General features: G+C 45.3%; 1 protein-coding gene across 1 annotated transcript in view; it reads right to left on the minus strand.

Moving 5' to 3' along the window:
• The window catches only part of vwa5b1.L (von Willebrand factor A domain containing 5B1 L homeolog), a 91,904-nt gene extending 67,716 nt beyond the window's left edge, over positions 1-24,188 (minus strand). Inside the window, exon 1 of the mRNA XM_041569845.1 lies at positions 23,570-24,188. The gene's annotated coding sequence lies outside the window, so the exon portion shown is untranslated. The remainder of the gene's footprint in view (positions 1-23,569) is intronic.
• Positions 24,189-25,003: the final 815 nt, after the last annotated feature.

Genomic DNA, 25,003 nt, shown 5'->3' on the forward strand with positions numbered 1-25,003 from the left:
GTAGATAACAGATAAGTACTACTATAGTTTATATAAACAAGCTGCTGTGTAGCCATGGGGGCAGCCATTCAAGCACAGGATACACAGTAGATAACAGATAAGTACTACTATAGTTTATATAAACAAGCTGCTGTGTAGCCATGGGGGCAGCCATTCAAGCACAGGATACACAGTAGATATCATAAACATTTTATCTTATGGTGTTACTGGTCCTTTTAATACTCCTGGGCCCCTCTAGCACCCACTGGACCCGTTTTTATAGTTACACCCCTGAGGAGTAACAAAGTAACAGCACAGAGTGTCAGCCCAGAGCCCTAGTTACACTCTTGGGTTTCGGTCCCGCTCAATGCAGGGCACACTGTTATCTGAGGCACCTCGCCTGCCGACTGCCAGTTTAGAGATAAAACATTCAGAAATGCTGTTTGTACCTTTACATGAAAGGAAGCCAAGCGGCAGCTGTGCCAATCTCGCAGCGCCTTTTTTTGCCTTTTCTTTAGAAAACTAATTAGTGCCAGGCCTGCTCCAATAGCAACTGGGGGGTGGCACAGGAGAGATTTGTATATATACAGTATATATAAATTTCAGATTCGGGGGGCGGACAAAACCCTAATTTCCTATGGGTCTCAGGGGAAACTGTCTCTCTGCAACTTGCCCTGTGCCAATAAAGGACACACAAGCTTTGGGGCAATTACAAGGGATGCCCACATACTGCCACCCCTCATGTATACAGATTCTAGGGGTGCAGGGCATTCTGTGTAAAGCAATGTGTGCCATACACAGGAGTGAAGCCCCTTCCCTGGAGAGCTTACAGTCTAGATAAGTAAAAGGAGACTGTGGGGAAATGAAACGGCTGAAGCGGGTGCAATGAATCTTGGAGCTGATGGTGCTGGGGACAGATTATGCGTCAGGCAATAAACATTTCTCTAATTAGTCAGTCGTTAATCCATCTGACGGCATTTCATGGAGATTTCTGCTCTGTCCTTTCCCTACCGGTTCTGTGCACCCAATTCATCTTCCTGACAGCGACCAATACAAACACAATTACCTCCGCTCCCCCAGTTGAACATGAACTTGAAGACTGTGCGCCCAGGAACTTCATTACAGCATCAAACACTGGCTGTCACCTCAGGGGCCCCACACCCCCCAGTGGCCCCTCCATACCCAAGTTTTGAGCTTTTTCTTACTAGTAAGCTGTCTATTCGATGACTACTAGAGCTACGATCAGTGGTGAGGTCAGGGTGGGGGGCACCCATTGTTTCTAGCAGGGATCAGGTCTGAGTGGGCAAGTCTATGAGTGCTGGGGCCCATCGGGTTTCTTCCCAGTGACTCACCTGAACACCCATATGGAAGGGGCGATCCTGGAGGCTTGGAGCCTTAAGAACTTTTGATATTTTGTAAATTTTTAAGGAATCGCCTCTTTATGAGGAGGGAAAGGGATGACAATCTAAGACTGACATAGGCTGGTTCACCCCCTCTCTTACCCACCCTCATTGTGTGTTTATGTGGAAATAAAGCTGTGCCCACTGACTTCCACCACCCTTACCCCACCCACTGTGCCCCACATACTCCCCCTCCGAAGCTTCATTATCTCTAGAATTGTACATTTAGTTCTGCATAGCAAAAGACCTTTGTAGTGTGTCTTGCTTATATTTTATATGTAATGAAGTCGATTTTTTCAATATAAAATGAGCAGAGAGGAGATTCAGTGATGAGCAGAGGACATTAGGAAAGGGAAGCGTTGGTGCGACTCGCTGGTCATGCAGACACAACATTCCTAGTGACGTGAGCTCACAATCACCTTCTCCCGCTAATAGAAACCTTCTATAATAAGACAGGGAGAACAGAAGGTTTATCATAGAGCTGTCAGTCACCCTGTCTCCTCGGCTGCAGAGGCCTCCGGCGAGTCATTTGTCTGCATTGTTTAAATACACATCTGAAGAAATAACCCCCCTCTTCCAAATCACTAACTCGACTTGTCTGCCCCAAACTACATGTCTGTCCATCACCCCAACCTAAATGTCTGTCCATCACCCCAGCCTACATGTCTGTCCATCACCTCAACCTACACGTTTGTCCATAACCCCAACCTACATGCCTGTCCATCACCCCAACCTACATGTCAGTCCATCACCCAACCTAAATGTCTGTCCATCACCCCAACTTAAATGTCTGTCCATCACCCCAACTTACATGTCTGTCCATCACCCCAACCTACATGTCTGTCCATCACCCCAACCTACATGTCTGTCCATCACCCCAACCTACATGTTTGTAAATCACCACCACATCCTTTAAATGCTACATGTGTCCATAACCCAACCTACATGGTCTGTCCATCACCCCAGCCTACATGTCTGTCCATCACCTCAACCTACACGTTTGTCCATAACCCCAACCTACATGTCCTGTCCATCACCCCAACCTACATGTCAGTCCATCACCCAACCTAACTGTCTGTCCATCACCCCAACTTACAGTCTGTCCATCACCCCAGACCTACATGTCTGTCCATCACCCAACCTAAACGTTCTGTCCTATCACCACCCTGGTCCATCACCCAACCTACATTCTGTCCATCACCCAACCTAAATGTCTGTCCATCACCCCAACCTAAATGTCTGTCCATCACCCCAACTTACATGTCTGTCCATCACCCCAGCCTACATGTCTGTCCATCACCTCAACCTACACGTTTGTCCTACATGCCTGTCCATCACCCCAACCTACATATCTGTCCATCACCCAACCTAAATGTCTGTCCATCACCCCAACCTAAATGTCTGTCCATCACCCCAACTTACATGTCTGTCCATCACCCCAACCTACATGTCTGTCCATCACCCCAACCTACATGTCTGTCCATCACCCCAACCTACATGTTTGTAAATCACCCCATCCTAAATGTCTGTCCATCACTCCAACCTACATGTCTGTCCATCACCCCAGCCTACATGTCTGTCTATCACCTCAACCTACATGTCTGTCCATAACCCCAACCTACATGTCTGTCCATCACCCCAGCCTACATGTCTGTCCATCACCTCAACCTACATGTCTGTCCATAACCCCAACCTACATGCTCTGTCATCACCCAACCTACATGTCTGTCCATAACCCCAACCTACATGTCTGTCCATCACCCCACCTACATGTCTGTCCATCACCTCAACCTACACGTCTGTCCATCACCCCAACCTACAGTCTGTCCATCACCCCAACCTACATGTCGTGCCATCACCCCAACCTACATGTCTGTCCATCATCCCAGACCTACATGTCTGTCCATCACCCAACCTACAGTCTGTCCATAACCCCAACCTACATGTCCTAGTCTCATCACCCCAAGCCTACATGTCTGTCCATCACCCAACCTAAAGTCTGTCCATCACCCCAACCTAATGTCCTGTCCATCACCCCAACCTACATGTCTGTCCATCACCCAACCTACATGTCTGTCCATCACCCCAACTACAATGTCTGTCCATCACCCCAACCTACATGTCTGTCCATCACCCAACCTAATGTCTGTCCATCACCCCAACCTACATGTCTGTCCATCACCCCAACCTACATGTCTGTCATCACCCCAACCTACATGTCTGTCCATCACCCAACCTACATGTCTGTCCATCACCCCAACCTACATGTTTGTATCACCCCACCTAAATGTCTGTCCATCACCCAACCTACATGTCTGTCCATCACCCCACCTACATGTCTGTCTAATCACCCAACCTACATGTCTGTCCATCACCCCAACCTACATGTCTGTCCATCACCCCAGCCTACATGTCTGTCTATCACCTCAACCTACATGTCTGTCCATAACCCCAACCTACATGTCTGTCCATCACCCCAACCTACATGTCTGTCCATCACCCCAACCTACATGTCTGTCCATCACCCAACCTAAATGTCTGTCTATCACCCCAACCAACATGTTTGTCAATCACCTCATCCTACATGTCTGTCCATCACCCCAACCTACAGGTCTGTCCATCACCCCAACCTACATGTCTGTCCATCACCCAACCTAAATGTCTGTCCATCACCCCAACCAACATGTTTGTCAATCACCCCATCCTACATGTCTGTCCATCACCCCAACCTACATGTCTGTCCATCACCCCAACCTAAATGTCTGTCAATCACCCCAACCTACATGTCTGTCCATCACCCCAGCCTACATGTCTGTCCATCACCTCAACCTACACGTTTGTCCATAACCCCAACCTACATGCCTGTCCATCACCCCAACCTACATGTCAGTCCATCACCCAACCTAAATGTCTGTCCATCACCCCAACCTAAATGTCTGTCCATCACCCCAACTTACATGTCTGTCCATCACCCCAACCTACATGTCTGTCCATCACCCCAACCTACATGTCTGTCCATCACCCCAACCTACATGTTTGTAAATCACCCCATCCTACATGTCTGTCTATCACCTCAACCTACATGTCTGTCCATAACCCCAACCTACAGGTCTGTCCATCACCCCAGCCTACATGTCTGTCCATCACCTCAACCTACACGTCTGTCCATAACCCCAACCTACATGCCTGTCCATCACCCCAACCTAAATGTCTGTCCATCACCCCAACCAACATGTTTGTCAATCACCCCATCCTACATGTCTGTCCATCACCCTAACCTACATATCTGTCCATCACCCCAACCTACATGTCTGTCCATCACCCCAGCCTACATGTCTGTCCATCCCCTCAACCTACATGTCTGTCCATCACCCCAGCCTACATGTCTGTCCATCCCCTCAACCTACATGTCTGTCCATCACCCCAACCTACATATCTGTCCATCACCCCAACCTACATGTCTGTCCATCACCCCAGCCTACATGTCTGTCCATCCCCTCAACCTACATGTCTGTCCATCACCCCAACCTACATGTCTGTCTATCACCCCAGCACTGCATGCACCACTTCACAATTGGGATGCAACGGATCTAGGATTCTCCAGAATTCCAGCACCCCTTGCAGGATCAGGTGTTCAGCCAAATCAAGTCTGAATGCCAATATCATGTGACTTTGAGGGCATTGCATCTCTATGCCTTCGTCCAACCCCACCACACCTTAATCTCTGCTGCCAGTGGGGTTATAACTGCAGGTGACAGTTTCATTCTCTCTGAGGTTTCCTGGGCTGCCATGTGAAACTGTGGGGCCTCAGAGTCCTTAGTTAGCAGCCCCCCCCCCTGGGAATAAACTGGGTAGATTGGCAGCTTGGTCAAGTGTTCTATATAGGTGAACTTGTCAAGAACCACTGCCCAGGGGGTCCCTGCCATCCAAGAAAAATTGAGGCCCAAATTTAAGAAACGCTCACCTATACACCCCACATAAGATTACACCCCATTACCAATAAACACCACTGCCCCCCTTTTTAGTGCACAAATCAACTGAGTCCATATGTCAGTCCGTCTACAGCTAAGGGGTCCCTGATATGATTATGCTGTCTCCATGCAGTAATTTATATGTGACCTAGGACCCCGCCCTTGAGGACCCCAGGACCCCGCCCTCGAGGACTCCAGGACCCTACACTCGAGGACCCCAGGACCCCACCCTTGAGGAAGCCCCTACTCAATACTTAATATCCCTTATTCAGTCCAGTCTTTCTTTATTACAGACTCAGAACTCCCGGCAGCTCCTCAGATCAGACAAACGTCCCTTTGTGAATTGGCCCTTTTCTGCCATTCAAACCAGGTCCGTTCTGAGAGTTAATGCGTTCGGGTCACGGGGTTTAAATACATTTTTAGAGTAAGTGGACTTTCAATTTCTCCCTTTACAAATAAGCTGTAATTTGTCCAGAGAATAAAGGAAATAAGCGCCGTGATACCTTGATCCGCAGTCACACACGTAAAACAGGAATAAAGCCCTTAATTCTGCCACTTAGGCTAAGTGGCACTTTGCATGTGGGTACAATGTATCATTAGCCACCAATTCCCACTCATCTGCGCCCGGCAGCCCTATTTACTCTCAGCAATAAACATAAAACACTGATTCCCTGAGCTGAAATGTAGAACAAAGATCAACTGAAAAGGACTTTTCTCAAGGATTGGAAGTGCACTGCTGATTGGTGTAATGATTCAAAGGCATGTATATTGGGGGCCTCTTATGGGTGATACTTTTTAACCCCTAACAACAACCCCTCCCTATGCTGATGGTGAAATCTCCTTTCCTCCCCACCAATGAATCACTCATTCCCCTTCTCTTGGTAGGGAATCCCATAACCTGACTGTCCTTACAGTAAAGAACCCCTTCCTATGCTGATGGTGAGATCTCCTTCCCTCCCCACCAATGAATCACTCATTCCCCTTCTCTTGGTAGGGAATCCCATAACCTGACTGTCCTTACAGTAAAGTACCCCTTCCTATGCTGATGGTGAGATCTCCTTCCCTCCCCACCAATGAATCACTCATTCCCCCTCTCTTGGTAGGGAATCCCATAACCTGACTGTCCTTACAGTAAAGAACCCCTTCCTATACTGATGGTGAAATCTCCTTTCCTCCCCACCAATGAATCACTCATTCCCCCTCTCTTGGTAGGGAATCCCATAACCTGACTGCCCTTACAGTAAAGAACCCCTTCCTATGCTGATGGTGAGATCTCCTTTCCTCCCACCAATGAATCACTCATTCCCCCTCTCTTGGTAGGGAATCCCATAATCTGACTGCCCTTACAGTAAAGAACCCCTTCCTATGCTGATGGCGAAAGCTTTGACTTTTAATCAATATCTGATCTAGAAAATGTATTTTGACGGAAACATTTCCGTTTGATACAATTTGTCTTCCTCTCCATTTATCTCCAGCAAGTACCTCTCACCTGCCAGCATTTCTGTTATCGACTGAGCTCTTCTGCAGCACAGATACAGAGCAGAGATACTGTATATGGAGCCAAGTGTCAAAGCAAATTTAAATTCCAATTTGACGTTATTAAAAGTTCAACCTCCAAGAATCTGCTCTTGTTCTGAGACATTCGGGGGAACTACAGCCTGAGCCGCACTGAAATCAATATTGTATTTAGTGTTCAAAAGACTGCAATGTTCCGACAGCAATGCTGTATATTATCTTCTCTGCACCAGACGCTGTCCACTCCAATATAATATATTTTTAAATGGGAAGCACTGCTCCTATTATTTTGTCTCTCTACAACGCAACTCTTTCTCTGCTCCTTCTGTCTCTCATCCCATCCCTCTTCTCTCCCCTTCTATATTTCTCCTCTCCCCCATTTGTCTCTCTACTCCCTAACCCCCTTTCCCTTCTCTCCTTCTGTCTCTCATCCCCTCTCCTTTCCTTTTCTCCCCCAACTGTTTGGCCTTACTCTCCCCATCCTCCCTCTTCTCTCCCCTTCTATATTTCTCCTCTCCCCCATTTGTCTCTCTACTCCCTAACCCCCTTTCCCTTCTCTCCTTCTGTCTCTCACCCCCTCTCCTCTCCTTTCCTTTCCTTTCCTCTCCCCAACTGTTTGGCCTTACTCTCCCCCATCCTCCCTCTTCTCTCCCCTTCTATATTTCTCCTCTTCCCCCATTTGTCTCTCTACTCCCTAACCCCCTTTCCCTTCTCTCCTTCTGTCTCTCATCCCCTCTCCTTTCCTTTTCTCCCCCAACTGTTTGGCCTTACTCTCCCCCATCCTCCCTCTTCTCTCCCCTTCTATATTTCTCCTCTCTCCCATTTGTCTCTCTACTCCCTAACCCCCTTTCCCTTCTCTCTTTCTGTCTCTCACCCCCTCTCCTTTTCTCCCCCAACTGTTTGACCTTACTCTCCCCCATCCTCTCTCTTCTCTCCCCTTCTATATTTCTCCTCTTCCCCCATTTGTCTCTCTACTCCCTAACCCCCTTTCCCTTCTCTCCTTCTGTCTCTCATCCCCTCTCCTTTCCTTTTCTCCCCCAACTGTTTGGCCTTACTCTCCCTCATCCTCCCTCTTCTCTCCCCTTCTATATTTCTCCTCTCCCCCATTTGTCTCTCTACTCCCTAACCCCCTTTCCCTTCTCTCCTTCTGTCTCTCATCCCCTCTCCTTTCCTTTTCTCCCCCAACTGTTTGGCCTTACTCTCCCCCATCCTCCCTCTTCTCTCCCCTTCTATATTTCTCCTCTCCCCCATTTGTCTCTCTACTCCCTAACCCCCTTTCCCTTGTCTCCTTCTGTCTCTCATCCCCTCTCCTTTCCTTTTCTCCCCAACTGTTTGGCCTTACTCTCCCCCATCCTCCCTCTTCTCTCCCCTTCTATATTTCTCCTCTCCCCCATTTGTCTCTCTACTCCCTAACCCCCTTTCCCTTCTCTCCTTCTGTCTCTCATCCCCTCTCCTTTCCTTTTCTCCCCCAACTGTTTGGCCTTACTCTCCCTCTTCTCTCCCCTTCTATATTTCTCCTCTCCTCCATTTGTCTCTCTACTCCCTAACCCCCTTTCCCTTCTCTCCTTCTGTCTCTCATCCCCTCTCCTTTCCTTTTCTCCCCCAACTGTTTGGCCTTACTCTCCCCCATCCTCCCTCTTCTCTCCCCTTCTATATTTCTCCTCTCCCCCATTTGTCTCTCTACTCCCTAACCCCCTTTCCCTTCTCTCCTTCTGTCTCTCATCCCCTCTCCTTTCCTTTTCTCCCCAACTGTTTGGCCTTACTCTCCCCCATCCTCCCTCTTCTCTCCCCTTCTATATTTCTCCTCTCCCCCATTTGTCTCTCTACTCCCTAACCCCCTTTCCCTTCTCTCCTTCTGTCTCTCATCCCCTCTCCTTTCCTTTTCTCCCCCAACTGTTTGGCCTTACTCTCCCTTTTCTCTCCCCTTCTATATTTCTCCTCTCCTCCATTTGTCTCTCTACTCCCTAACCCCCTTTCCCTTCTCTCCTTCTGTCTCTCATCCCCTCTCCTTTCCTTTTCTCCCCCAACTGTTTGGCCTTACTCTCCCTCTTCTCTCCCCTTCTATATTTCTCCTCTCCCCCATTTGTCTCTCTACTCCCTAACCCCCTTTCCCTTCTCCTCTCTCCTCTCTCATCCCCCCCATTGAGCAGTTGGTAGTTAGAGGGACCTGTGTATCAAGCTCCAGAAAAGGAAGATGTGCTCTTTATTAAACAGTATTGATGATCAGGGGCAGATGTTGGGGAGTTTACACTGATTCCATCATTCTTGACATTGAGATGTAAGGTTTCCCAATCCTCTAAAGTCCTTGTCCTTTATGTCCAATCATTAAAATAATCCACCTGAAACTGAATTCTACACAAAGTGTTGAATCTGGAACTGAATCCTGGACTTGGCACAGGCGTAAAAGGAAAATAAATGGCCCCGCTGTGCAGCAAATGTGTCTGGGTTTAACAAGCCAGGTGGCAGCTCTCAGGCCAGTTTGGCATCAGACATAATCAGACATAATCATTTGCGACATTCTCTGCCTCTTCTGCTGCCGCTGCTCTGGTGTGAGACCTCTCCTTGGCAAAGACACTTGTCACATACAAGAAATCTGATTAACCAATTGCCCAAATGAGACACAGAGAAGCCAAAAGGAACAATAGGGCTCTGCAACTGCTCCTCGCCTTGTTAAACCTTTCTCCATTCCTCCTCATAAAGACTCAGGCCTTTCCTGCGGGTTTAATCACTTCACTTCATCACTGACACCTCGTGCCCATCTACAGCCGCATGGTAATGACTTTAATTCAGTTAACTCTTTCACTGCCCCCTTCCCTCATACAGATCCTCCCGGAGGCTCAATCTCTGCCAGTAAAACAGTGGGAACTTTCAGGTGTTTATCAGCGTCTGATAATAGTAATAGGACAACCTGTACCCACAGAATAACCCCCCATTCCTCCAGGAATGCTCAGGTCCCGATGCAAAGAACATTGCTCCTGAACATTTCATTCCGGGCCCCCGGGAGGTAGGTTATATATTCACTGGGCCTATTACATGAGACAGGTTTTATTTACTCACAAATGTTTCAGTAACTGATTATACATGGAATTCAATTGCAACAATGTGTCAGGCACAAAGAGCAGAGTGAGGTATTCCATCAAATTCTCCCTCCCAGTAAAACCAGTAATGAGGTTGAGGCAGGGGCTTGTTAGTACAGAGCTCATTTTATCTCCCTGTGTGTATGAGGGGCCTTGTTACTGTGTGTTTGGCTGGCACTGCCAGGTGGATAGATGAGCAGAAGGCAGTTGCAGTCTGGCAGTTTGTAGGCAGCACAAAGGAGAGAAAGCAGACGGTGGCTAAATGGAGTAATATTCTATATTTAGGGTTATAGTTATACCTCCTTGTTTAACATGAGCTCAATGAATAGGACCTGTGTTGAACAAACTTTGTGTCTGTTTCATTTAGGAAATATCTATTTTTTTTGTTATTTCTTGCACTGAACTGGGAAAAATCTGAAGTTAAAGTCACATTCTACTTCTTGTTTGTATGAGTACAATCACAACAAATAACTTATCCACTGGAGGCCTCTGTATGATCAAACCCCTCTCTCCCCCTCACATGTAGCCTGGTATGCTGTGGGATTAGCACAGCCCATAATACACACACACATAGTGTTTTATTGATATAGAAAAAAGAAAAAATATGCATATCTATAGGTACTTAATCTAAATGAATCTAAAACTACAACTTTTCTATAAAGTACAAGCATTGTATTCTGTAGTGACCCTCATCCCATGGCACATCTGACACACACAACTATCCATTCCACTGGGCATTATTTTCTCATTAAATCTGCAGTAGAATTCATGGCCTGTCCAAGGGCACAGACAGGACCTAATTCCCACTCTAAAGTGCAAACCATAATGTCCCCATTTAAAATAAACGGTTTTATTCTGAGAGACAGAAAAAAATATATGTAGGGACTGAAAGCATGGGGGGAGCCTCAGAAAAGGAAAAAGTAGTAACAGCAACAGTGGGGAAATAATAATAATAAGCAGGACTTCATAGTGACAGTAGGGCAAATTAGACCATAATGGAGACAGTAGGCAAAGATAGAAACAGTATGACAAGATGGAAACACCAGGACAAGAAAAAGATAATAGGATAAGATGGAGAAAGTAGGGCAAGATGGAGATAGTAGGGCAAGACTGAGATAGTAGGGCAAGATGGAGACAGTAAGGCAAGATGGAGACAGTAGGGCAAGATAGAGACAGTAGAACAAGATGGAGAATGTAGGGCAAGATGGAGACAGTAGGACAAGATGGAAAAAGTAGGGCAAGATGGAGACAGTAGGACAAGATAGAGACAGTAGGGCAAATTGGAGACACTACAGCAAGTTGGAGACAGTAGGACAAAATGGAGACAGTAAGACAAGATGGAGAAAGTAGGATAAGATGGAGACAGTAGGGCAAAAAGGAGACAGTAGGACAAGATGGAGACAGTAGGACAAGATGGAGACAGTAGGGTAAGATGGAGATAGTAGGGCAAGATGGAGACAGTAGGACAAGATGGAGACAGAAGGGCAAGATGGAGACAGAAGGGCAAGATGGAGACAGTGGGACAAGATGGAGACAGAAGGGCAAGATGATGGAGACAGTAGGACAAGTTAAAGACAGTTGAGTAAGATAGAGACAGAAGGGCAGGTTGGAGAGAGTAGGACAAGATGGAGACAGATGGGCAAGATGGAGACAGTAGGGGCAAGATGGAGACAGTAGGACAAGATGGAGACAGAAGGGCAAGATGGAGACAGTAGGGCAAGATGGAGACAGTAGGACAAGATGGAGACAGAAGGGCAAGATGGAGACAGAAGGGCAAGATGGAGACAGTGGGACAAGATGGAGACAGAAGGGCAAGATGATGGAGACAGTAGGACAAGATGGAGATAGTAGGACAAGATGGAGATAGTAGGACAAGATGGAGACAGTAGGACAAGATGGAGATAGTAGGGCAAGTTAAAGACAGTAGAGTAAGATAGAGACAGAAGGGCAGGTTGGAGAGAGTAGGACAAGATGGAGACAGTAGGACAAGATGGAGACAGAAGGGCAAGATGGAGACAGTAGGGCAAGATGGAGACAGTGGGACAAGATGGAGACAGAAGGGCAAGATGGAGACAGAAGGGCAAGATGGAGACAGTGGGACAAGATGGAGACAGAAGGGCAAGATGATGGAGGCAGTAGGACAAGATGGAGACAGTAGGGCAAGATGGAGACAGAAGGGCAAGATGGAGACAGTAGGGCAAGATGGAGACAGTAGGACAAGATGGAGACAGAAGGGCAAGATGGAGACAGAAGGGCAAGATGGAGACAGTGGGACAAGATGGAGACAGAAGGGCAAGATGATGGAGACAGTAGGACAAGATGGAGACAGTAGGGCAAGATGGAGAAAGTAGCACAAGATGTGGAACTTAATATCAGTGCTGCACTACTTGTGGCCTTTCATTACATGTTAAATGAAGCTCAACAAGAGCTGATGGGCCACAGGCTGTTTAGCTCTTTATAAAAATAAAGGAAAACCATAACGTCTGTTTTACCAGACCCCACCCCCACCCCACTAAATCTGGCCTGTCCTATTATTAGACAGATCCTTTATAATTCAATAAAATCTCAATGTGCATATATAAAAAAGATATTTTTTCTTGCCCAAACCCCCTGGGCCCAGGCATATTGACATGATTCCGCAGCGAGGAACATCTGCTTCCAAATCAGCCTCCCCTGGCGTGAAAACAAGAATTACTTTTATTGGCTCTCATTTACAAACGGTTACTGGGGAACAGCAGAACCTCTCAAAGGTCAGACACATCCATTGGCGCCAATAGAAAAGACTTATAGGAAAGTCTCATTGCCGCAGCCCCCACATCCGGGCCATGACATTTCAGGATCCCTTAACAGATCGTTTATAAAAGAACTGAAATATTCTGGTGTAAATCTGAAAAATATCAACAAGCAGCAAAGAACTTGTGCCTCCGGGCAAGTCCTTGGAACAAAGGAGATTTACTATCAAGAATTTTATTTTAAAACCCTAGTATGTTACTAGGGGTATCCAGGGCAAATAAGCCACTAACCACATGCACATCCAGTCCCAACCCACAACTGCTCTAAAGAATTTACTGATACATTTATATAGAAACATTGGGGTGTCACCTGCTATAGTTCCAGGGGTACCCAGGGTACAAATAAACACTCACCTCAAATCTCCCCCTAACTGGACTTCAGACTGGGCCCCCTTAGCTCATAACAAGGTTACAGATATATAGAAACATTGGGGTAACAGTCACCCTGCTATAGTTCCAGGGGTACCCAGGGTACAAATAAACACTCACCCCAAATCTCCCCCTAACTGACCTTCAGACTGGGCCCCCTTAGCTCATAACAAGGTTACAGATATATAGAAACATTGGGGTGTCACCCTGCTATAATTCCAGGGGTACCCAGGGTACAAATAAACACTCACCCCAAATCTCCCCCTAACTGGCCTTCAGACTGGGCCCCCTTAGCTCATAACAAGCTTACAGATATATAGAAACATTGGGGTAACAGTCACCCTGCTATAGTTCCAGGGGTACCCAGGGTACAAATAAACACTCACCCCAAATCTCCCCCTAACTGGCCTTCAGACTGGGCCCCCTTAGCTCATAACAAGGTTACAGATATATAGAAACATTGGGGTGTCATCTGCTATAGTTCCAGGGGTACCCAGGGTACAAATAATCAATCCCCCAAATCTCCCCCTAACTGACCTTCAGGCTGGGCCCCCTTAGCTCATAACAAGTTTACAGATATATAGAAACATTGGGGTAACAGTCACCCTGCTATAGTTCCAGGGGTACCCAGGGTACAAATAAGCACTCACCCCAAATCTCCCCCTAACTGACCTTCAGACTGGGCCCCCTTAGCTCATAACAAGGTTACAGATATATAGAAACATTGGGGTGTCACCCTGCTATAGTTCCAGGGGTACCCAGGGTACAAATAAACACTCACCCCAAATCTCCCCCTAACTGACCTTCAGACTGGGCCCCTTAGCTCATAACAAGGTTACAGATATATAGAAACATTGGGGTAACAGTCACCCTGCTATAGTTCCAGGGGTACCCAGGGTACAAATAAACACTCACCCCAAATCTCCCCCTAACTGACCTTCAGACTGGGCCCCTTAGCTCATAACAAGGTTACAGATATATAGAAACATTGGGGTAACAGTCACCCTGCTATAGTTCCAGGGGTACCCAGGGTACAAATAAGCACTCACCCCAAATCTCCCCCTAACTGACCTTCAGACTGGGCCCCTTAGCTCATAACAAGGTTACAGATATATAGAAAGATTGGGGTGTCACCCTGCTATAGTTCCAGGGTACCCAGGGTACAAATAAACACTCACCCCAAATCTCCCCCTAACTGGCCTTCAGACTGGGCCCCCTTAGCTCATAACAAGGTTACAGATATATAGAAACATTGGGTGTCACCCAGCTATAGTTCCAGGGGTACCCAGGGCACAAATAAACACTCACCCCAAATCTCCCCCTAACTGGCCTTCAGACGGGGCCCCTTAGCTCATAACAAGGTTACAGATATATAGAAACATTGGGGTAACAGTCACCCTGCTATAGTTCCAGGGGTACCCAGGGTACAAATAAACACTCACCCCAAATCTCCCCCTAACTGACCTTCAGACTGGGCCCCCTTAGCTCATAACAAGGTTACAGATATATAGAAACATTGGGGTAACAGATATGTGCTGTTGTTCATTCGGAGCGACCATATTGCTTGAGTGCTGTAATAATGAAGGGGAGATCTATACTATAAGTGGAATCTCTGGCCAGTGAGTCGCCTCATTCTGAATGAGAAGCAGATTTAGTGAAGCTGCAGTTGGATTATTGGGGTCAGTTACAGAAATAGAAGGGGCTACACATTGGGCACCACCATTCACTGATAACGTGGCCCTTCATCGGCCGCACACAAACGCAAAGAGATTGGCTCCTGCATTTCATTTCATGCTTTCGAACACAAAGAAGAATAAAGGGGCACCTTTAAATTTATTTTTAGTATGTTATAGAATTGCTAATTCTAAGAAGATTTTCAATTGCCCTTTTTTTATAGCTTTTTGGATTATTTGTCTACATCTGACTTTTCCCAGCTTTCACAAGGGAGTCACTGACCCCATATAAAAACAAACGCTCTGTAAGGCTACAAATGTATTATTATACTGTTTATTACTCCTCTTTATATTCAGGCCTCTGCTATTCATATTCAAGTCTCTTATTCACTTCAATGTATGGTTGCTAGGGGAATTTGGACCCTAGCAATCAGATGGCTGAAATTGCAAACTGGAGAACTGCTGAATAAAAAGCTAAATAACTCAAAAACCACAAATAATGAAAAATGAAAACCAATTGCAAATTGTCTCAGAAGATCACACTCGACATCCTACTAACAGTTAATTTAAAGGTGAACAACCCCTTTAAAGGCCGGACTAATCCTCAGTTATTTATGGAGAGCTCTGGGTCTCCCACATCGATATGTTCTCCAATAAACCCACATAAAATGTCAGCAGGAATAGGAAATTAATAGAGTTTCTGTTTTCTTTTCTTTTAATAAAAATCAGTCCCAGTGCTGAATATATTCCTCCCGGCAACCATCAAAAAGTCCTTTCTATTACTCTGTCATTTGCATTTAAATGTATTTCTTAATATGCTGCTATAATAACTGTCTGCTTTTATATTCATATCTTGAAAATTATTTCCATATAGGTACTGCATTGCTATGGATCAACCAGTCAGCACTCAGTGTGCTGCAGAGCTTACAGTCTACATCTATATATATAAATACTTACATTTTTACTATTAAAAAAATCATTGGGCTGATTTCACATTGAGGGTATCGCTTATTGTGTGCCCAGAACATTCCTTCTCTGTATATTTGTATTTATACATATGGGAGGAGGAGGTGCCATATTGATTCCCTTAGACAGTACAGTATGAGGGTATAGCTTATTGTGTGCCCAGAACATTCCTTCTCTGTATATTTGTATTTATACATATGGGAGGAGGAGGTGCCATATTGATTCCCTTAGACAGTACAGTATGAGGGTATAGCTTATTGTGTGCCCAGAACATTCCTTCTCTGTATATTTGTATTTATACATATGGGAGGAGGAGGTGCCATATTGATTCCCTTAGACAGTACAGTATGAGGGTATAGCTTATTGTGTGCCCAGAACATTCCTTCTCTGTATATTTGTATTTATACATATGGGAGGAGGAGGTGCCATATTGATTCCCTTAGACAGTACAGTATGAGGGTATAGCCCATTCCTGGCCACTCTATAAAGGCATTGGAGTGGACTAACACTATTTATTCTGCATTTTGTGCAAAACATGAACTATCATATAATTGGGCCCCTGGTGAGGATGTAAGTGACATGAGATAGGGCCCAGATAGTCTCCAGTTTGCCCTGTATCACATTTTATTTAACCTTCATTTTTTTCCCCAGTTGCCGCAGCGTTTCATTAACTGCTCTCGTTAAGCGGCGCTATTAATAATCTTTCCTGCATTTATATGTGATCAGCTCCTTGATTTGGCCTTCAGTGACATCACAAAGAACCCGTATTAGAAGCCTCTATATGAGGGAGATGTGATAAATAAATCAAGGTTCGTTTACCTTCCCTATAATGTTATAGAGACCAAAGACTTGATTGGACGATCCCTTTATACATACTCTTCCCCCCAGCCCAACATAAATCTGTCTCTGTCTTTATAACTGGGATACTTCATTCCCTTTATTAATTTAGTTGCTCTTCTCTGGTCTCTCTTTGACTCAATTACATATATTAATAGATTCTGCCACTAGGGGGAGCACCCAGTGATACAGGAACAGCAGAGGAATGTCTTTGCTGAAATCATTGGAAAACTGCACTGCTGCAAAAACTCTGTGAGCAGCTGATGTTCTTCTGCTTAGGAAAGATGTGAGAAAGGTTTCTAATTTTATTCCTAAGCAGAAGAACATCAGCCTCTTTCTTTCTCCTGACAACTTCCTTGACTACTTGCTGGTCAGACTGGTGGGAAACTGACCAGCAGGTGGCGCTGTTGTAACACAATTCATTCATAGTAACAGTACATGTATCCCTTAATATCTTGGAATTAAAAATAAATAAATAATGAATGTAAATCACAACAGTGCTTAGAATAGCCCCCTCATCAATTTTACATTCACTTATTTTTAAGGTTTACTTATCCTATAAACTTGGCAGGTTTTAGGTGGTGAATAGTCTAATTTGCATTTTTAAAGGGCCAGAGTTTGATAAATCTTGAAATTCGAACTTGGATTCACATTTGAGAGTTTTGACCATAAATTAAAAATACATAAATAATGAATGTAAATGACAAAAGTGCTTAGAATAGCCCCCTCGTCAATTTTACTTATTTTTAAGGTTCACTTATCCTTCTAATGCTTCGCATTAAAGTAAACTTTTAGTATGTTATAGATGTAAGCAACTTTTAAGTTGGCCTTCATTTTTAATTTTTTTGTCATTTTTTTAAGTTATTTTCCTTCTTCTTCTAACTCTTTCCAGCTTTTAAATGGGGGTCACTGACCCCATCTAAAAAAACAAATGCTCTGTAAGGCTACAAATGTATTGTTATTGCTACTTTTTATTACTCCTCTTTCTATTCAGGCCTCTCCTATTCATATTCCAGTTTCTTATTCATATCAATGCATGGTTGCTAGGGGAATTTGGACCCTAGCTACCAGATTGCTAGAAATTGCAAACTGGAGAACTGCTGAATAAAAAGCTAAATAACTCAAAAACCACAAATAATAAAAAACAATTCCAAGTTGTCTCAGAATATCACTTTCTACATCCAAACTAACAGTTAATTTAACGCGAAACAATCCCTTTAATACAGAAAATGCCCACTTTCCTCCCAACTGACTTCTTTGTCTCCCTCTCCCAGGTTATGCCCCATGTCCTCTGCCAAAGTTCTTAATTGTAAAGAAACTGCCCTGATGTTCTTCTGCTTAGGAATAAAATTAGAAACCTTTCTCACATCTTTCCTAAGCAGAAGAACATCAGCCTCTTTCTTTCTCCTGACAACTTCCTTGACTACTTGCTGGTCAGACTGGTGGGAAAATGACCAGCAGGTGGCGCTGTTGTAACAAAATTCATTCATAGTAACAGTACATGTATCCTTTAATATCTTGGAATTAACAATAAATAAATAATGAATCTAAATTGCAAAAGTGCTTAGAATAGCCCCCTCATCCATTTTACATTCACTTATTTGAGAGGTTTACTTATCCTTTAAGCCCCACTTTGATGGCTAAACATAGTACAGGTGTCACACACATAATGTAAGTCATTCGCTCTACTCGAGTCTCCGCAATTCCTGCCACCTCGCCCGGCGCCCGCCTTGGGGAAAGTCAATATTTACCTTGAGATGAACTAAAGGTTAGCTGGTATTGCTCAGTCCGACTGAGCCGGGCAAATCAGACCGGGACACAGAGCTCACAATCTATGTAATAAAATTGGAATTTATTTGCTCTTTGCCGTGTTTGCTTTGGGCTCGGAGGAAATGACACTCTCACAGCCGAAGCCGCTGATAATAAATGAATGTTTGCGCAGCCTCGGAAATGCGATTAATTGTGCTATTACCCTGCGCTCAATCCAATAGATACTCCATCACCCGCTCATTAGAGAATTGTGTACAATTAATTCCTTTGCTGACAGAAGACGGGGCAGAGATTTGTATCCATGGAAATGGCAACTCCCTGCAGCCCTCCTTCTTTTGTACCACAACTCCCGTAGAAGAACATTCAGACAACCTGCAGTAGCTTTTCTTTGTGTTTTTTTAATTGATGTTTTGCTCTAAGTTGCTATTGCAATTGTGTCAAATGTAAATTTAAGGTGTGGGCACGTAGGGGGGAGGGGCTGGGAGTAGCAGGTGCCCCAGAGGGGGTGTGGGGGTCCTGAGGTATCAGCCCCAGTGAGCCTCGCACACCCCACTCCAACCCTACAGAGGGACCTGTGACTACACAACAGCCCAACATGGGGCTCTAACTAACTCCAGCCCTGCAGACAGTGTCAGACTGGGGCCCGTGGGAGATTTCTCAGTCTGGGCCTGGCAGGAGCTGCCACACTACTCTACGGAGTACTCTTCTAACTACCCATTTCTACTTAGTACTCTACACTTCTTAGTACTCTACACTGCTTAGCACTCTGCTCTGCTTAATACTCTACACCACTTAGTACTCTACATTGCTTAGCACTCTACATTAAACTACTTAGTACTCTGCACTACTTACTACTCTACTTTACTTAGTACTCTACTTAATACTCTACACTACTTAGCACTCTACACTACTTACTTCTCTACTTAGTACTCTGCATTGCTCAGCACTCTACATTAAACTACTTACTACTCTACTCTACTTAGTACTCTACTTAATACTCTACACTACTTAGCACTCTACACTACTTACTTCTCTACTTAGTAGTCTACACTGCTTAGCACTCTACATTAAACTACTTAGTACTCTGCACTACTTACTACTCTACTCTACTTAGTACTCTACTCTACTTAATACTCTACTTACTACTCTTCTTAGTACTCTATACTACTTAGTACTCTACTTTGCTTAGTACTCTACACTACTTAGTACACTACATTACTTAGTACTCTACTCTGCTTAGCACTCTTAATACTGTACACTACTTACTACTCTACTTAGTACTTTACACTGCTTACTAAGCTACTTACTACTCTACTCTACTAAGTACTCCACTCTACTTAGTACTCTACACTACATAATACTCTACTTAGTACTCTACTCTGCTTAGCACTCTACACTACTTAGTACTCTACTCTAGTTAGTACTCTATACTACTTAGTACTCTACTCTACTTACTACTCTATTCTACTTAGTACTCCATTCTGCTTAGTACTCTACATTACTTAGTACTCTACTCTGCTTAGCACTCTACTTAATACTGTACACTGCTTAGTACTCTACTCACTACTCTACTTAGTATGCCACTCTGCTTAGTACTCTACCCTACATAGTACTCTACACTGCTTAGTACTCTTCTCTACTTAGTACTCTACTTAGTACTCTACACTGCTTAGAACTCTACTCTACTTAGTACTCTACTCTGTTTCGTACTCTACACTGCTTAGTACTCTACACTACATAGTACTCTACTCTGTTTAGTACAGGATGGGGGGTGCAGTTTTGAGTCCCTGCCTCATGCCCATGTAACTCTGCATATAAATATATACAGAATATATATAGAGAGATGATTCCTCTCAGTCTCCTTAATGTCCTTCCCCAAATCCCTTTGGATATAAATAAAAGACAATTTATGGAAGTCTGATGTGACCCCGGCAGCTCCAGGCTCGACAGCACAAATGGGTCAGGGATTGGGCGGTTACATTTCTACCAGTTACCCACAATGCAATGGGAGGCAGGGGAGACATTAGGGTAACAGGTTGGCAGGAGGCGAGTAAGGCACCCGGGGGGGGGTAATTCTGTTAGAGAGTCGCTGATTAAACCTCTGGTGAGTTCATGTTCCTGCGTCACTCACAGCCGCTTATTCATCCAACAGGGAACCAGGAGCAGCTCCCCCCCCAGGTACTGACAGTAATGTTATTAAAGGAGAACTCCACCCACAATCAGTGCTTGGTCTAATTGAAAACTTCCCAATATCCATTCATTCCCCATAGTAACGCTGGCAGGAATATTATTGTAGAATATTATAGTAGCTGAGACACAAAATATTCATCAAGTTCAGCCAAAAGGGCCCCAACATGTGCCTGTGCTTAGGTGTGGCCCTTGGGGGCCCCTGTGCTGACTGTGTCTGTGGCTTGAGGGGCAGATGTAGATCAGCAGCCAATGCAAACCTTTCATTTATAGATACATTTCCCCTTTAAAAAAAAGAGTAAAAAATGAATTTATTTCAGCAGTTTGTGAGTCCGCAACAAAAATGGGCCCCCAATAATGAGAACAATATTAAAAAAATCTGATTTTTTCCCTGTGTTTTCCTTATTCTTTCTCCGATCCTTGGAAAGTCAACGATCCTGTAATTAGATCTAAGGAATAATTACAGGTTGCGGCAGATACGTTAATGTGTGTTTTTGTTGGCTCCGTCTGCCTGTGGTGGGGGGAGGGGAATTACTACTCTTAGTAATAAATCTGTATATTAAGTTGGTCGTCTCACTGGTTGGTGCCCCAACTTGCATGCTGGGAGTTGTAGGCACAAGCTGAACTTCCCTGAGATAAATGCCAAGAAAATTGAACTATAGTTACACAATATACTCATAATAATGCTTTAAACCACACCCCTTAATCCAATATTCCCCCGCCTACTTTGTCATAAGCCCCACCCACTTCGAGGAAACCCACGCCTACACGAATCATGAGACCCTACCTACATGTGGTCAACCTCAATCAAAGAAAAGTCCAATCAGATCCAGTATCTGTTGGAGCGACCCCTATTAATACCCCCAGCTGGGGGCGGGGTCTGGACAGGACACAGTATGGGCTGAATGAGAGGGGTGTGGCCTGGGTGAAACATGGCATTACTGAGGCAGAACAGTTTGATATGGGCCAAGAACTCTGTTATTGAGTTGACACGCCCCTTTTGAGTGTCAGCTCAATATATTTGGGGCCCCTGCAGGTAAGTTAGTAAATGACTCCAACCAGTAGTAAAACTGTGCAAAATATTAAGGGGGCACAACTGTGACTGTCTCCTGGGGTAAAACCTTCTGCCCCTGTCCTGTCTCTCCAAGACTTTTGCCACAGTTCGAGGCTCAAGCTTCTCTGCCAGCGGGGCAACTGCCAGTTACTTCAATGGGAAATGCCATATCTATGACAGACACCTTGTCCAGCAATCTGGTGCCGCCTTTCACTTTCACAAGTGCTACCGCCAAGGTCTGTGCCCAGCGCATGAATGAGGAGTGAATGGCGGCAGAAACGGGCACTTGGCTTGACTGCACTGATCAAAAATACCCCATGGGCCATCGGCCAAAGCATTTCTGCCAAATAGTTGAGGTCTATCAACACAGTGATCCTGTAGAGCAGCGCTGCAGCATATGTTGGTGCTTTAGACACAAATGTATCTGGCGATCAAGCACAGATCCCTACAATGATACTGGACTGGCAATCTGTGGGTTCTGGCAAATGCCAGAGGGGCTGCCATAGAAAGTCAGTATTTAGTGGGCTGGTGGGGGCTGTTTGGGCCTCTGTGGGGGCTGATTGGGCCAATATGTACCTGAAATGCCAGGGCCTATTTTGATTCTTAGTCCAGACCAGGTCCCAACAATAATACATGTCCCTACAATGGTATCGGTTCCTACAATAAAACTGGCCTCTACAATGATAGCGGTCCTTACAATTTTACCAGCCACTGCAATGGTACTGGTCCCTATAATGCTACTGGTCCTTTCAATGATATCGGTCGCTACACTGATACCAGTACCTACAATAGTACCAGTCCCTACAATGGTACCAGTCCCTACAAAGATACCAGTCCCTACAATGGTACCAGTCCTTACAATCATACCAGTCCTTACAATGGTACCAGTCCCTACAATGGTACCAGTCCTTACAATCATACCAGTCCTTACAATGGTACCAGTCCTTACAATGGTACCAGTCCCTACAATGGTACCAGTCTCTACAATAATACCAGTCCTTACAATGGTACCAGTCCTTACAATGGTACCAGTCCCTACAATGGTACCAGTCCTTACAATCATACCAGTCCTTACAATGGTACCAGTCCCTACAATGGTACCAGTCCTTACAATGGTACCAGTCCTTACAATGGTACCAGTCCCTACAATGGTACCAGTCTCTACAATAATACCAGTCCTTACAATGGTACCAGTCCTTACAATTGTACCAGTCCTTACAATGATATCAGTCACTACAGTGATACCAGTTTACAAATACCCAGGGAATACAAGTAAATTGGATAAACGGTTTGTCAGGACTGGGGGGACTAACACTGAGATTTATTGGTTCATTCAGCAGCGGCTGAGAGCTAAGAGCCCCCAGGGCTGGATCCCCCTGTACCTTTTATTCACCTGCCATTGCGGGGAGTCACAAGTGGGCACTGCATACAGTCATGACGTGACCCCCTAATTAACCCGTCAGGAGCAGAAACAAGAGACTCGGTGGGTTAAATCCAATCATTCCTAATCCCTGGAATCCAATTTAAAGGCAAAGAGCTGTAACTGATCCGCTGTAATACACAGGGAAGCCTTAACCAACTCTCCTTAATACTCAGGGTCTCCCTGGCCAATGCACAGCTGGTTATGACTGTGTGTGTGTGTGTATAAATATATATATAGGGCAATTCTACTCAGTCTTGTTAGTGTTAATTAGAAAACATTTCCATTTCATTAATTTGCCCCAAGAGAAGAGGAAGGTACCAGATTCCATAGCCAAATTCCTGTATTTCAGCACCTTGGAGAGAACCCAAAGCCTCAGCTCTAGAAAAAGGAACACCCAGTGTTTAGGTTGCCTATTAACCCCTGCTGTCCCAGAGGGGCCCCTGATACTCTCAGACCCCGCACAGACACAAGCACAACAACACGTCAGGCACATTTACATGACAAAGGGAAATAAAGAGTCGCCAGAAGGAACCTGGAAATGGATCAGATCACTCACCTTCCTTCTGCCCTGTTTCACCCTGTTGGGGGGTAAGAAATCTGGGGTGCCCCCCTTTGGTGGAACACAAGGTGGAGCTGGAGGAGGGAGCCTCTTGTTTGTCACACACGAGAGAGAGAGACAGACAGAGGGAGAGATAGAGACAGACAGAAAGAGAGAGAGATATAGAGAGCGGAGGAGGTGGATCTCACTGCAACAAGTGGCACCCAGGTGTCCCTTCAAGTCTTTCTTCTTGCCCAGCTCTCACCCAATCCCCTGTGTCCCTGGGAGAGGAGAGGTAAGTACCCCCAGCCGAGGGAGAGGCAGGTGGGTTTCACTGGGAACAAGTCAAGTCGTAGAATCCATCACAGGGAGCCGGTGTCTCTGGACTCCCAAGTGTTTATAGAGGGGAAGGTGCCGGATAATGAGCAGCTCCTGCTGGTGGCTCTGGGTGCTGCTCCTCTCCCTCATCCCCGGGTGACTGGAGCTGCTGGGAACCCACTACCCCTCACTCTCATTGCCATGGCACTTTGGGTGACCATCATTAGACCAAGCTGCTTGTTTAGCCAGATATGTTGCCATAGCAACCCCTTGTACACAGACTGATCCTTCTCATCCCCCCCCTTTCCCCCTCAGCACCCCCCCCCCCAAACACTCCATCTGGGCTGCTGATTAAAACTATGTGACATCTGACAGTCAATTGAAAGTCATAACAAATAATTAAGTTGTGCACACGGATCCTCCGACCAGACGAGGAGGAAGATGAGGAATTGTTACGTTTCCTCTCAGTTTTCTGTTTACATTTCTTTGCTGCAGATTGAGAATGAGAATTGGGGGGGGATGGGGGGAAGCTGCTCTGCTCAGGCTCTTAGCACACAGGGTGCGGGGAGTTGCAAGGAATGTGAGAGATGCTCAGTGTTAATGTAAAGGAGTGGTTTCTATATCAGTAAAGTGGGAACTTATCTTACAGGGTGTGTGTCCTACTGGTACAATTCCTTTCACTGACACCATTTTACCAACTACACTATATTTACACTCCTTTCTCTTCCCTTACTATACACACAGTCCCTTTCTCTTCCCTTACTATACACACCATCCCTTTCTCTTCCCTTACTATACACACCATCCCTTTCTCTTCCCTTACTACACACACCATCCCTTTCTCTTCCCTTACTACACACACCATCCCTTTCTCTTGCCTTACTATACACACCATCCCTTTCTCTTCCCTTACTATACACACCGTCCCTTTCTCTTCCCTTACTATACACACCATCCCTTTCTCTTGCCTTACTATACACACCATCCCTTTCTCTTCCCTTACTATACACACCATCCCTTTCTCTTCCCTTACTATACACACTGTACACAGGCAGTTGCTAGAGACTGGGTAGAACTTAGAGCTGGAGGGAGGGGGACTGGGCCCCCTGATTTATGAAGGTGAGGGCTTAACAT

This window comes from Xenopus laevis, chromosome 7L, assembly GCF_017654675.1.
Source record: "Xenopus laevis strain J_2021 chromosome 7L, Xenopus_laevis_v10.1, whole genome shotgun sequence".
NCBI lineage: Eukaryota > Metazoa > Chordata > Amphibia > Anura > Pipidae > Xenopus > Xenopus laevis.